Consider the following 15,301-nt stretch of genomic DNA (forward strand, 5'->3'; position numbering starts at 1 on the left):
CAAACGTTGGCGCCACACTTGCACACCCTGGAGGAGAAACGTTTGCGCTAACGTTTGCCTCAAACTTTTTGGCAAACGTTGGCGCCACACTTGCACACCCTGGAGGAGAAAAGTTTGCACCAACGTTTGCCTCAAGCTTTTTGGCAAACGTTGGCGCCACACACATTTACAAGGGGGCCAACGTTTGAGCAAAAGTTTGACCTCAAACTTTGGCTCAAACGTTGGTAGCAGCAAGCTTAAGCAATCTGGTATAAAAAGTTTGAGTAAAAGTTTGCCTCAAACTTTTACTCAAACTTTTATGATTTCAACCCGGTTCACAATGGATCTTTCTCCAACTCCAAGAGCAATCAACCAAGGCCTTTATCAACCCAATTCCATCAAGAGCAAAGGCCCAATTCAAGGCTTGAAGACCATTTGAAGAAAGTGTATAAATAGCTTAGGATTTAAGTTTTAGGGAGCTTTTCCTTTGGCATTCTTAGAACACTTACAGAGAGCTCACCTTTACATTGTTGCTTTAGAATTCTAGAGAATTGGGAAGGAGAATTGATCTCTCTTCTTCCTTGTTCTTTCTCAGCACTCTTTACTTTTCTTGTTTTGGATCTTGGGTGGAGAATTGAAGAAATTCTGTTTCAATCTCACCTTGGGATCTTGTTTAATTTTCAGCATTGAGTTTCCATCTCGGTTAATTGCTTCTTCTTCTACTCTTCTGTAATTTACATTTCTTTATTTCCTTTGCAATTGTTCTTGCTGGATCTAGGAAGGCAGTGAGATCTAGACTTGGCTATCTAGTCTCTTGAGTCCTGAGATCTATAGCTTTCAATTTTAATTTCCTTATTTCGTTGTCACACCAAGCTTATTCTCATTTTCATTTAAAATCCGGTTTAATTGAATCCATCTTTTACATTCCTGTCTGTTGAATTTTTCTTTTCTTTGTTTAAATTCTGCAAATCCACTTCCCATTTCCCTTTACAATTCAAGCCATTTACATTTCTTGCACTTTAAGATTCTGCAATTTACATTTCTTGCGTTCTAAGTTTCTGCCATTTAATTTCTTGTTCTTTAAGATTCAGCACTTTATTTTCTGTTCTCTTTAATTTCATGCAATTTACCCATTCCCTTTACTTTCCATGCAATTTAAATTCTGTTAATCACAAATCACTCAACCAAATCTTGATTCGCTTGACTAAATCAACCACTAAACTAAAATTGCTCAATCCTTCAATCCCTGTGGGAACGACCTCACTCCCGTGAGTTTTTATTACTTGATGCGACCCGGTGCATTGCCGGTTAGTTTTGTGTGTTTGGAATTCGTTTTTCGTTTTCCGAAAATACACATCAAGTTTTTGGCGCCATTGCCGGGGATTGAAATAGATTGACAATGATTACGTGAAGTGGAGATCTAGATCAAGCACTTTTTCTTTTCTGTTTCTCTAATTTTTGACTGACATACTAACTGTTTGAATTTTAGCCTGAGCTAATTGAAACCTCACTTTAGCAATAGAGTGAAGTTCTCTTGGTTTAACTTGCTGAATATGATTCTCATAGCTTGATAAATCAACGAGAGAAGTGATTTTCGATCATTAATCTCTCAAGTTTACCAACTGTTTGACACATCGCGTTAACTAACCCTTTAATCATATCCTGGCATAAATATACTCTATCTTCATTTGAACTGTATGTGATTGTGCAGACCACAGAAGGGAACTCAATGAATGCCAGTAATCATGGGAGCGATATCCCCACCTTAGATGACAAGCAACCACTCATCACCATGAACGACATTGCTCAGTGGTTTGAAGCTTTCCCACAAGGAAACATCATCGGATGGGAAGAACTAATGAGTGAACTCCTAGTCAAGCTGAAGCCACCTCAAAGAACTGTTAAACCAGAGGCAGGTGTTCAACCATTCGCACAAGAGAAGGAAATTGAAGGTATTCATGCAATCATGGCCCAAAGCGAGCAGATACATCAACAGCTTAAGCAACAATTGGAGCTGATTAACAGAAAAGTAGATGAGCTGCAACATGCTGTGGCAAATGCACAGAACTCACCTCAAAATCCCCATTGTTGGAATCAATCTGAAAACGGTTCTGGAGTAATTAACTATGAGCAACAAAGTCATGAGCGATCACACTCTCCAAATAGCTCCTCAAGAATGTTCCAACGTAGGACTCAGAATGATGTGTACAACCCACCCTAGAGAACTCAATCCAACTGGAGGGGGGTTGAAAACCAAAATCAAAGACCAAGGGACTTCAACTGTAACAACCCCAATTTCAAAAACCAGCATAAAAACCACCCCCACAACAACAACCATCACGCACCACCCCAATGTACACACTTCCAACCCCATCCTACCTCACAACTTGCCCAAAATGACTCTCATCAACCATCACAGTTGACACAACCACAACCAATTCCAAACTCTCAAAGACTCTATGTCCTAGAAATGATGATGGAAAGATACATGAAGGTTCAAGAAATGATGACAGTAGAGCAGGAAAAAATAAGGAAAAATCAAGAGATGATAAGCAGGAACCAAGAGGCCTCACTCAAAAGAGTTGAAAAGCAAATGGAACAACTGGTTCAAAACCTTGCTGAATTGGGCGAGAGAGAGGCAAATATATCCCTAAGGGCCACTGAAGATGACCCAAAGAACAGTGAAAAAGCTGCTGGGTTGAAAGGGAAAGCAGTTATGGAAAAAAGTGAGAAGGCTACGGGAAAAGAAACAATCATCAAGGAAAAGCCCACGGTGAGAGGGGGAAACCAAAGGCAACAGAAGCCTCAACTTCCATGATCAGAAAATGAAGGATGTCAAGCTAATGACAATAAAATAGCGCTTGTTGGGAGGCAACCCAACCTGAGGTAGTTTTCTTTCCATAGTTATTTTAATAAAAAGGTTAATTAACTTCATCTATATTGCAAGAAGCTAAGTTTGGTGTTGCACACCAAAACAATCTAAGGGAGAATGAAGGATTCTAAGTTTGGTGTTCCACCAAAATTTCATCATAAAACGCATTCTCACTTTCTGCATAATGCTAGCTTCAAGCATTTAGATAAACTAGTTAACTATTCTACTGTTTCCTAGTTTTCAGTTTATTACTTTTGAAAAAGAAAAAAAGTTTCACACATGGTTAATCTGATGCATGAGAACCATTGGCAAGGTACTAAGTTTGGTGTTCCCACACTAAAGTAAGTTCAAAAGGCCCACAAATAAATCATGCATGCTAACCATTTTTCAAGTGCTTGGGGAACAAGCAACTTTCAATATCATTGCAGAACATCATACAAGCTTTTGGAAGGATTAAGCATCATCAACCAAAGAGATGAAAGAGGAATGTGTGGATCAGTGATGATGATGATGAGGAGTAAAGCAAGCGAACTCCAAAAGGTTGTATTGTTAAGTGATTATCTTACATCAAACACTGCTATGATTGAGAGTGGTTTTGTTTCCCTGATTATCTGTCTGTTTAGTATAGTTTTTTTTTTCTGAAATTTAATAAGCAGTATGCTTGATCATTTACAACATCATACTCTCCAAAACTTGTTTGCACTCAATTTTTCAAAAAAATGCATCACATGAAAGTTCTTTGAAAAGAAGGATTGAGGAATTAAAAAATTTTGAGGCAAGCAAAAGATTAGGAGAAGTGGTGGTTCTAGTTGTATAATTATGTATTGAGGTTGCATGCTTATGAAAACTTGCATGGGAGCTCATAGGCAGGACATAGAGTTCAAAGAAGTGTTGTGGAGATTCTCAAACATTTATTGATCCAAGAAGCAGCAAACAAAACAAAAAAAAATAAAGAAAATACAAAAACAAAAAGAACATGGCCCAAGGCCCTGAGCATCAATTACTAGGCAGAAAAGAAAAGAGAAACAAAAACTCAAAGAGTTGTTATCCTAGTAAATGCTTGTGGTTGAATTGTGTCAAAGAAAGAGGCTTGAGCAAGTAAATCCTTAGGGGTGCTTTAACACATAATACCTTAAAACCAACTGGTTTAGGAGTATTGATTGAAAGTTTATCTAAAGAGCCGCTTTGAGACATGACACTTAGAGTCAAGGCCAAAGCACAGAAACTATTAGCTGCTTCAAGGTGATTACCTATAGAGAGATCTCCAAGATATCATTTGGATGAAATTCCTAAGACCTAAGACTTCCAATATGTAAGGACTAGTAAGCACTGAGGCCCTTGCATGAGCATATGATTTAAAGTTCACCCCACTGTCACTTGATCACTTCACTCACAGGATAGTACATGTAATTTTTCAAATCCATTCTGATTGAAAGAACCTTTGAGCATAATTCCTTTCTTGCTTGGGGACAAGCAAGCTTTAAGTTTGGTGTTGTGATGACAAGTCATCTTAGCCTAGTTTCACTAGCCTTTTTCTTTTGTTTTCAATTGATTTTATGCACTTTCTTGAGCCATAAGCAAGCCAATTTGGTAGATTTCCATGTTTCCTTTGATTCAATTAACCATGTATGAATTCATGCACTTTCATGAGATTTTATGCTATAATTGTCATATATTATGAAAGAAACACAATCTCATGATTTGGGGCATAGCTTTGATTGTTTTGATTGATTGATGATAGGTGGAAAGAGTTTTGAAGAAGGTTGAAGGAAGAAGGAATGGCTAGGAGCAAGAGAGAACAAAAAGTTTGAGCCAAAGTTTGCCTCAAACTTTAGCTCAAACTTTTAAAAGAGTTGAAAACATACCAGAGGAAAAAAGCTTGAGCCAAAGTTTGCCTCAAACTTTAGCTCAAACTTTTGGAAGAATTGAAAACACTCCAGAGGAAAAAAAGCTTGAGCAAAAGTTTGCCTCAAACTTTAGCTCAAACTTTTGGGAGAAAAGCTTGAGCCAACGTTTGCCTCAAACTTTTTGGCAAACGTTGGCATCACAAAACCAACACCCTGGAGGAGAAAAGCTTGCGCCAACTTTTGCCTCAAACTTTTTGGCAAACGTTGGCGCCACACTTGCACACCCTGGAGGAGAAAAGTTTGCACCAACGTTTGCCTCAAGCTTTTTGGCAAACGTTGGCGCCACACACATTTACAAGGGGGCCAACGTTTGAGCAAAAGTTTGACCTCAAACTTTGGCTCAAACGTTGGTAGCAGCAAGCTTAAGCAATCTGGTATAAAAAGTTTGAGTAAAAGTTTGCCTCAAACTTTTACTCAAACTTTTATCAGTTCAACCCGGTTCACAATGGATCTTTCTCCAACTCCAAGAGCAATCAACCAAGGCCTTTATCAACCCAATTTCATCAAGAGCAAAGGCCCAATTCAAGGCTTGAAGACCATTTGAAGAAAGTGTATAAATAGCTTAGGATTTAAGTTTTAGGGAGCTTTTCCTTTGGCATTCTTAGAACACTTACAGAGAGCTCACCTTTACATTGTTGCTTTAGAATTCTAGAGAATTGGGAAGGAGAATTGATCTCTCTTCTTCCTTGTTCTTGCTCAGCACTCTTTACTTTTCTTGTTTTGGATCTTGGGTGGAGAATTGAAGAAATTCTGTTTCAATCTCACCTTGGGATCTTGTTTAATTTTCAGCATTGAGTTTTCATCTCGGTTAATTTCTTCTTCTTCTACTCTTCTGCAATTTACATTTCTTTATTTCCTTTGCAATTGTTCTTGCTGGATCTAGGAAGGCAGTGAGATCTAGACTTGGCTATCTAGTCTCTTGAGTCCTGAGATCTATAGCTTTCAATTTTAATTTCCTTATTTCGTTGTCACACCAAGCTTATTCTCATTTTCATTTAAGATCCGGTTTAATTGAATCTATCTTTTACATTCCTGTCTGTTGAATTTTTCTTTTCTTTGTTTAAATTCTGCAAATCCACTTCCCAATTCCCTTTACAATTCAAGCCATTTACATTTCTTGCACTTTAAGATTCTGCAATTTACATTTCTTACGTTCTAAGTTTCTACCATTTAATTTCTTGTTCTTTAAGATTCAGCACTTTATTTTCTGTTCTCTTTAATTTCATGCAATTTACCCATTCCCTTTACTTTCCATGCAATTTAAATTCTGTTAATCACAAATCACTCAACCAAATCTTGATTCGCTTGACTAAATCAACCACTAAACTAAAATTGCTCAATCCTTCAATCCCTGTGGGAACGACCTCACTCCCGTGAGTTTTTATTACTTGATGCGACCCGGTGCATTGCCGGTTAGTTTTGTGTGTTTGGAATTCGTTTTTCGTTTTCCGAAAATACACATCAAGTTTTTGGCGCCATTGCCGGGGATTGAAATAGATTGACAATGATTACGTGAAGTGGAGATCTAGATCAAGCACTTTTTCTTTTCTGTTTCTCTAATTTTTGACTGACATACTAACTGTTTGAATTTTAGCCTGAGCTAATTGAAACCTCACTTTAGCAATAGAGTGAAGTTCTCTTGGTTTAACTTGCTGAATATGATTCTCATAGCTTGATAAATCAACGAGAGAAGTGATTTTCGATCATTAATCTCTCAAGTTTACCAACTGTTTGACACATCGCGTTAACTAACCCTTTAATCATATCCTGGCATAAATATACTCTATCTTCATTTGAACTGTATGTGATTGTGCAGACCACAGAAGGGAACTCAATGAATGCCAGTAATCATGGGAGCGATATCCCCACCTTAGATGACAAGCAACCACTCATCACCATGAACGACATTGCTCAGTGGTTTGAAGCTTTCCCACAAGGAAACATCATCGGATGGGAAGAACTAATGAGTGAACTCCTAGTCAAGCTGAAGCCACCTCAAAGAACTGTTAAACCAGAGGCAGGTGTTCAACCATTCGCACAAGAGAAGGAAATTGAAGGTATTCATGCAATCATGGCCCAAAGCGAGCAGATACATCAACAGCTTAAGCAACAATTGGAGCTGATTAACAGAAAAGTAGATGAGCTGCAACATGCTGTGGCAAATGCACAGAACTCACCTCAAAATCCCCATTGTTGGAATCAATCTGAAAACGGTTCTGGAGTAATTAACTATGAGCAACAAAGTCATGAGCGATCACACTCTCCAAATAGCTCCTCAAGAATGTTCCAACGTAGGACTCAGAATGATGTGTACAACCCACCCTAGAGAACTCAATCCAACTGGAGGGGGGTTGAAAACCAAAATCAAAGACCAAGGGACTTCAACTGTAACAACCCCAATTTCAAAAACCAGCATAAAAACCACCCCCACAACAACAACCATCACGCACCACCCCAATGTACACACTTCCAACCCCATCCTACCTCACAACTTGCCCAAAATGACTCTCATCAACCATCACAGTTGACACAACCACAACCAATTCCAAACTCTCAAAGACTCTATGTCCTAGAAATGATGATGGAAAGATACATGAAGGTTCAAGAAATGATGACAGTAGAGCAGGAAAAAATAAGGAAAAATCAAGAGATGATAAGCAGGAACCAAGAGGCCTCACTCAAAAGAGTTGAAAAGCAAATGGAACAACTGGTTCAAAACCTTGCTGAATTGGGCGAGAGAGAGGCAAATATATCCCTAAGGGCCACTGAAGATGACCCAAAGAACAGTGAAAAAGCTGCTGGGTTGAAAGGGAAAGCAGTTATGGAAAAAAGTGAGAAGGCTACGGGAAAAGAAACAATCATCAAGGAAAAGCCCACGGTGAGAGGGGGAAACCAAAGGCAACAGAAGCCTCAACTTCCATGATCAGAAAATGAAGGATGTCAAGCTAATGACAATAAAATAGCGCTTGTTGGGAGGCAACCCAACCTGAGGTAGTTTTCTTTCCATAGTTATTTTAATAAAAAGGTTAATTAACTTCATCTATATTGCAAGAAGCTAAGTTTGGTGTTGCACACCAAAACAATCTAAGGGAGAATGAAGGATTCTAAGTTTGGTGTTCCACCAAAATTTCATCATAAAACGCATTCTCACTTTCTGCATAATGCTAGCTTCAAGCATTTAGATAAACTAGTTAACTATTCTACTGTTTCCTAGTTTTCAGTTTATTACTTTTGAAAAAGAAAAAAAGTTTCACACATGGTTAATCTGATGCATGAGAACCATTGGCAAGGTACTAAGTTTGGTGTTCCCACACTAAAGTAAGTTCAAAAGGCCCACAAATAAATCATGCATGCTAACCATTTTTCAAGTGCTTGGGGAACAAGCAACTTTCAATATCATTGCAGAACATCATACAAGCTTTTGGAAGGATTAAGCATCATCAACCAAAGAGATGAAAGAGGAATGTGTGGATCAGTGATGATGATGATGAGGAGTAAAGCAAGCGAACTCCAAAAGGTTGTATTGTTAAGTGATTATCTTACATCAAACACTGCTATGATTGAGAGTGGTTTTGTTTCCCTGATTATCTGTCTGTTTAGTATAGTTTTTTTTTCTGAAATTTAATAAGCAGTATGCTTGATCATTTACAACATCATACTCTCCAAAACTTGTTTGCACTCAATTTTTCAAAAAAATGCATCACATGAAAGTTCTTTGAAAAGAAGGATTGAGGAATTAAAAAATTTTGAGGCAAGCAAAAGATTAGGAGAAGTGGTGGTTCTAGTTGTATAATTATGTATTGAGGTTGCATGCTTATGAAAACTTGCATGGGAGCTCATAGGCAGGACATAGAGTTCAAAGAAGTGTTGTGGAGATTCTCAAACATTTATTGATCCAAGAAGCAGCAAACAAAACAAAAAAAAATAAAGAAAATACAAAAACAAAAAGAACATGGCCCAAGGCCCTGAGCATCAATTACTAGGCAGAAAAGAAAAGAGAAACAAAAACTCAAAGAGTTGTTATCCTAGTAAATGCTTGTGGTTGAATTGTGTCAAAGAAAGAGGCTTGAGCAAGTAAATCCTTAGGGGTGCTTTAACACATAATACCTTAAAACCAACTGGTTTAGGAGTATTGATTGAAAGTTTATCTAAAGAGCCGCTTTGAGACATGACACTTAGAGTCAAGGCCAAAGCACAGAAACTATTAGCTGCTTCAAGGTGATTACCTATAGAGAGATCTCCAAGATATCATTTGGATGAAATTCCTAAGACCTAAGACTTCCAATATGTAAGGACTAGTAAGCACTGAGGCCCTTGCATGAGCATATGATTTAAAGTTCACCCCACTGTCACTTGATCACTTCACTCACAGGATAGTACATGTAATTTTTCAAATCCATTCTGATTGAAAGAACCTTTGAGCATAATTCCTTTCTTGCTTGGGGACAAGCAAGCTTTAAGTTTGGTGTTGTGATGACAAGTCATCTTAGCCTAGTTTCACTAGCCTTTTTCTTTTGTTTTCAATTGATTTTATGCACTTTCTTGAGCCATAAGCAAGCCAATTTGGTAGATTTCCATGTTTCCTTTGATTCAATTAACCATGTATGAATTCATGCACTTTCATGAGATTTTATGCTATAATTGTCATATATTATGAAAGAAACACAATCTCATGATTTGGGGCATAGCTTTGATTGTTTTGATTGATTGATGATAGGTGGAAAGAGTTTTGAAGAAGGTTGAAGGAAGAAGGAATGGCTAGGAGCAAGAGAGAACAAAAAGTTTGAGCCAAAGTTTGCCTCAAACTTTAGCTCAAACTTTTAAAAGAGTTGAAAACATACCAGAGGAAAAAAGCTTGAGCCAAAGTTTGCCTCAAACTTTAGCTCAAACTTTTGGAAGAATTGAAAACACTCCAGAGGAAAAAAAGCTTGAGCAAAAGTTTGCCTCAAACTTTAGCTCAAACTTTTGGGAGAAAAGCTTGAGCCAACGTTTGCCTCAAACTTTTTGGCAAACGTTGGCATCACAAAACCAACACCCTGGAGGAGAAAAGCTTGCGCCAACTTTTGCCTCAAACTTTTTGGCAAACGTTGGCGCCACACTTGCACACCCTGGAGGAGAAAAGTTTGCACCAACGTTTGCCTCAAGCTTTTTGGCAAACGTTGGCGCCACACACATTTACAAGGGGGCCAACGTTTGAGCAAAAGTTTGACCTCAAACTTTGGCTCAAACGTTGGTAGCAGCAAGCTTAAGCAATCTGGTATAAAAAGTTTGAGTAAAAGTTTGCCTCAAACTTTTACTCAAACTTTTATCAGTTCAACCCGGTTCACAATGGATCTTTCTCCAACTCCAAGAGCAATCAACCAAGGCCTTTATCAACCCAATTTCATCAAGAGCAAAGGCCCAATTCAAGGCTTGAAGACCATTTGAAGAAAGTGTATAAATAGCTTAGGATTTAAGTTTTAGGGAGCTTTTCCTTTGGCATTCTTAGAACACTTACAGAGAGCTCACCTTTACATTGTTGCTTTAGAATTCTAGAGAATTGGGAAGGAGAATTGATCTCTCTTCTTCCTTGTTCTTGCTCAGCACTCTTTACTTTTCTTGTTTTGGATCTTGGGTGGAGAATTGAAGAAATTCTGTTTCAATCTCACCTTGGGATCTTGTTTAATTTTCAGCATTGAGTTTTCATCTCGGTTAATTGCTTCTTCTTCTACTCTTCTGCAATTTACATTTCTTTATTTCCTTTGCAATTGTTCTTGCTGGATCTAGGAAGGCAGTGAGATCTAGACTTGGCTATCTAGTCTCTTGAGTCCTGAGATCTATAGCTTTCAATTTTAATTTCCTTATTTCGTTGTCACACCAAGCTTATTCTCATGTTCATTTAAGATCCGGTTTAATTGAATCTATCTTTTACATTCCTGTCTGTTGAATTTTTCTTTTCTTTGTTTAAATTCTGCAAATCCACTTCCCAATTCCCTTTACAATTCAAGCCATTTACATTTCTTGCACTTTAAGATTCTGCAATTTACATTTCTTGCGTTCTAAGTTTCTACCATTTAATTTCTTGTTCTTTAAGATTCAGCACTTTATTTTCTGTTCTCTTTAATTTCATGCAATTTACCCATTCCCTTTACTTTCCATGCAATTTAAATTCTGTTAATCACAAATCACTCAACCAAATCTTGATTCGCTTGACTAAATCAACCACTAAACTAAAATTGCTCAATCCTTCAATCCCTGTGGGATCGACCTCACTCCCGTGAGTTTTTATTACTTGATGCGACCCGGTGCACTTGCCGGTTAGTTTTGTGTGTTTGGAATTCGTTTTTTGTTTTCCGAAAATACACCTCAGTCCATACTTTGGCCAAGTTTAGACGATGCAAAAGGGCGTTGAACGCCAGTTCTACATTGCAGTCTGGAGTTAAACGCCAGAAACACGTCACAAACCAGAGTTGAACGCCAAAAACACGTTACAACTTGGCGTTCATCTCCAAAAGGAGCCTCTGCACGTGGAAAGCTAAAGCTCAGCCCAAGCACACACCAAAATAGGCCCTGGAAGTGGATTTTTGCATTTAAACTTAATTCTGTAAACCCTAGTAACTAGTTTAGTATAAATAGGACTTTTTACTATTGTATTAGACATCTTGGGACGTCTAGTTCTTAGATCATGGGGGCTGGCCATTCGGCCATGCCTGAACCTTTCACTTATGTATTTTTCAACGGTAGAGTTTCTACACTCCATAGATTAAGGTGTGGAGCTCTGCTGTTCCTCATGAATTAATGCAAAGTACTACTATTTTTCTATTCAATTCAACTTATTCCGCTTCTAAGATATTCATTCGTGCTTCAATATGAATGTGATGAACGTGACAATCATCATCATTCTCCCACGAGCGCGTGCCTGACAACCACTTCCGTTCCACCTTAGATTGAATGATTATCTCTTGGATCTCTTAATCAGAATCTTCGTGGTGTAAGCTAGATTGATGGCGGCATTCATGAGAATCCGGAAAGTCTAAACCTTGTCTGTGGTATTCCGAGTAGGATTCTGGGATTGAATGACTGTGACGAACTTCAAACTCGCGAGTGCTGGGCGTAGTGACAGACGCAAAAGGAGGGTGAATCCTATTCCAGTATGATCGAGAACCTCAGATGATTAGCCGTACTGTGACAGAGCATTTGGACCATTTTCACAAGAGGATAGGATGCAGCCATTGACCACGGTGATGCCTCCAGATGATTAGCCATGCAGTGACAGCGCATCGGATCATTTTCATAGAGAGGATGAAAAGTAGCCATTGACAATAGTGATGTCCTTACATAAAGCCAGCCATAGAAAGGAGTAGGACTGATTGGATGATGACAGCAAGAAAGCAGAAGTTCAGAGGGACAAAAGCATCTCTATACCTTTATCTGAAATTCTCACCAATGATATACATAAGTATTTCTATTTTTATTTTCTGTCTATTTATTATTTATTTTCAAAAACTCCATAATCAATTATTATCCGCCTGACTGAGATTTACAAGATGACCATAGCTTACTTCATACCAACAATCTCCGTGGGATCAACCCTTACTCACGTAAGGTTTTATTACTTGGACGACCCAGTGCACTTGCTGGTTAGTTGTATCGAAGTTGTGAATGAAAAACAATTTATTAGGACGTGCGTACAGAGTTTTTGGCGCCGTCACCTGAGATCACAATTTCGTGCACCAAGTTTTTGGCGCCGTTGCCGGGGATTGTTCGAGTTTGGACAACTAACGGTTCATCGTGTTGCTCAGATTAGGTAATTTTCTTCTTATTTTGTTTTCAAAAAAAAAATATTTTCAAAAATTTTTCCTTTATTTTTGAAAAAAAATTATAAATCTTTTCAAAAATATATTGTTCTTCAAAATTTTTAAGAATGAATTCTTGAGTTTCATGAAGCATGTTGAAGCCTGTCTGGCTGTAAAGCCATGTCTAAATTCATTTAGACTCTGGCTTCCAACCATCAGCATAGAGGCAAGTTAATTTGATAATTAATGAGCAGTATATCTGAGTTACATTCTAAAGCTTGGCTGGCTATTAAGCCATGCCTAACCCTCAGATTGGAGCATTAGACTAAGAGTACAAGATTCCTGGAATTCATATTAAAAATTTTGGAATCCTTATTTTTCTTTTTCACATTAATTTTTGAAAAATAAAAAAAAATCATAAAATCATAAAAATAAAAAAAAAATATTTTGTGTTTCTTGTTTGAGTCTTGAGTCAATTTTAAGTTTGGTGTCAATTGTATGTTGTAAAGTTTGCATAAAATTTTCGAAAAATTCATGCATTCATAGTATTCATCATGATCTTCAAGTTGTTCTTGGCCATTCTTCTTGTTTGATCTTCATATTTTCTTGTTTTGTGTCTTTTCTTGTTTTTCATATGCATTCTTGCATTCATAGTGTCTATACATGAAAAATTTCTAAGTTTGGTGTCTTGCATGTTTTCTTTGCATTAAAAATTTTTCAAAAATATGTTCTTGATGTTCATCATGATCCTCAAAGTGTTCTTGGTGTTCATCTTGACATTCATAGTGTTCTTGCATGCATCACATATTTAGATCCAAAAGTTTCATGCATTGCATCATTTTTCATGTTTTTCTCTCTCATCATAAAAAATTCAAAAATTCAAAAAAAAATATCTTTCCCTTTTTTACTCATAAATTTTGAAAATTTGAGTTGACTTTTTCATAACTTTTTAAAACTTAGTTGTTTCTTATGAGTCAAATCAAATTTTCAATTTAAAAATCTTATCTTTTTCAAAATCTTTTTCAAAAATCATATCCTTTTCACTTTTCTTATTTATTTTCGAAAATTTTTGAAATATTTTTCAAAAATCTTTTTCTTATCTTTACCTCCTAATTTTCGAAAATAACATCATCAATTAATGTTTTGATTCAAAAATTTCAAGTTTTTTACTTGCTTGCTAAGAAAGATTCAAACTTTAAGTTCTAGAATCATATCTTATGATTTCTTGTGAATCAGGTCATTAATTGTGATTCTAAAAATCAAATCTTTTTCAAAAACTAATTTCAATCATATCTTTTCAAAAATATCTTCTTATCTTATCTTTTTCAAAAATTTGATTTTAAAATATCTTTTCCAACTTATTATCTTCTTATCTTTTCAAAAATTGATTTTCAAAATTTGTTTCAACTAACTAACTAACTTTTTGTTTGTTTCTTATCTTTTTCAAAACTACCTAACTAACTCTCTCTCTCTCATTTTCAAAAATATCTTCCCTCTTTTTCAAAAATTCTTTTTAATTAACTAATTATTTCAAATTTTAAATTTAATTTTAATTTTCAAAAATCACTAACCATTTTTCAAAAATAATTTTCGAAATTTCTCTTTCTCTCTCATCTCCTCTCCCATCCAAAAATTAGAACACTACCTCCCTCTCTGTGTTCGAGTTTTTTTCTTCCCTTCTTTACATTACATTCTTTTCTTCTTCTACTCACACAGGGGAACCTCTATACCTGGGTAAAAAGGATCCCTATTATTATTATTTTTCTGTTCCCTCTTTTTCATATGAGCAGGAGTAAGGACAAGAATATTCTTGTTGAAGCAGATCCAGAACCTGAAAGGACTCTGAAGAGGAAACTAAGAGAAGCTAAAGTACAACAATCCAGCAAGCACCTTTCAGAAATTTTCAAACAAGAAGAGGAGATGGCAGCCAAAAATAATAATAATGCAAGGAGGATGCTTGGTGACTTTACTGCACCTAATTCTAATTTACATGGAAGAAGCATCTCCATCCCCACCATTGGAGCAAACAATTTTGAGCTGAAACCTCAATTAGTTTCTCTGATGCAGCAGAACTGCAAGTTCCATGGACTTCCATCTAAAGATCCTTTTCAGTTTTTAACTGAATTCTTACAGATCTGTGATACTGTTAAGACTAATAGAGTAGATCCTGAAGTCTACAGGCTCATGCTTTTCCCGTTTTCTGTAAGAGACAGAGCTAGAATATGGTTGGACTCTCAGCCCAAAGATAGCCTGAACTCTTGGGATAAGCTGGTCACGACTTTCTTAGCCAAGTTATTTCCTCCTCAAAAGCTGAGCAAGCTTAGAGTGGATGTTCAAACCTTCAGACAGAAAGAAGGTGAATCCCTCTATGAAGCTTGGGAGAGATACAAGCAACTGACCAAAAAGTGTCCTTCTGACATGCTTTCAGAATGGACCATCCTGGATATATTCTATGATGGTCTGTCTGAATTAGCTAAGATGTCATTGGATACTTCTGCAGGTGGATCCATTCACCTAAAGAAAATGCCTGCAGAAGCTCAAGAACTCATTGACATGGTTGCTAATAACCAGTTCATGTACACTTCTGAGAGGAATCCTGTGAGTAATGGGATGCCTCAGAAGAAGGGAGTTCTTGAAATTGATACTCTGAATGCCATATTGGCTCAAAATAAAATATTGACTCAGTAAGTCAATATGATTTCTCAGAGTCTGAATGGAATGCAAGCTGCATCTAACAGTACTCAAGAGGCATCTGCTGAAGAAGAAGC

At 37.0% G+C, this 15,301-nt stretch overlaps 1 non-coding gene across 1 annotated transcript; it reads right to left on the reverse strand.

The window, feature by feature from the left end:
* Window positions 1-14,849: 14,849 nt before the first annotated feature.
* LOC148570965 (small nucleolar RNA R71) lies at window positions 14,850-14,957 on the reverse strand. The gene has a single exon (XR_015908061.1). It is a non-coding gene; the product is annotated as a small nucleolar RNA R71 (small nucleolar RNA).
* Between the last annotated feature and the right edge of the window lie 344 nt (window positions 14,958-15,301).

Source organism: Arachis ipaensis, chromosome B3, assembly GCF_059453495.1.
Source record: "Arachis ipaensis isolate K30076 ecotype BB chromosome B3, ASM5945349v1, whole genome shotgun sequence".
Classification (NCBI taxonomy): domain Eukaryota; kingdom Viridiplantae; phylum Streptophyta; class Magnoliopsida; order Fabales; family Fabaceae; genus Arachis; species Arachis ipaensis.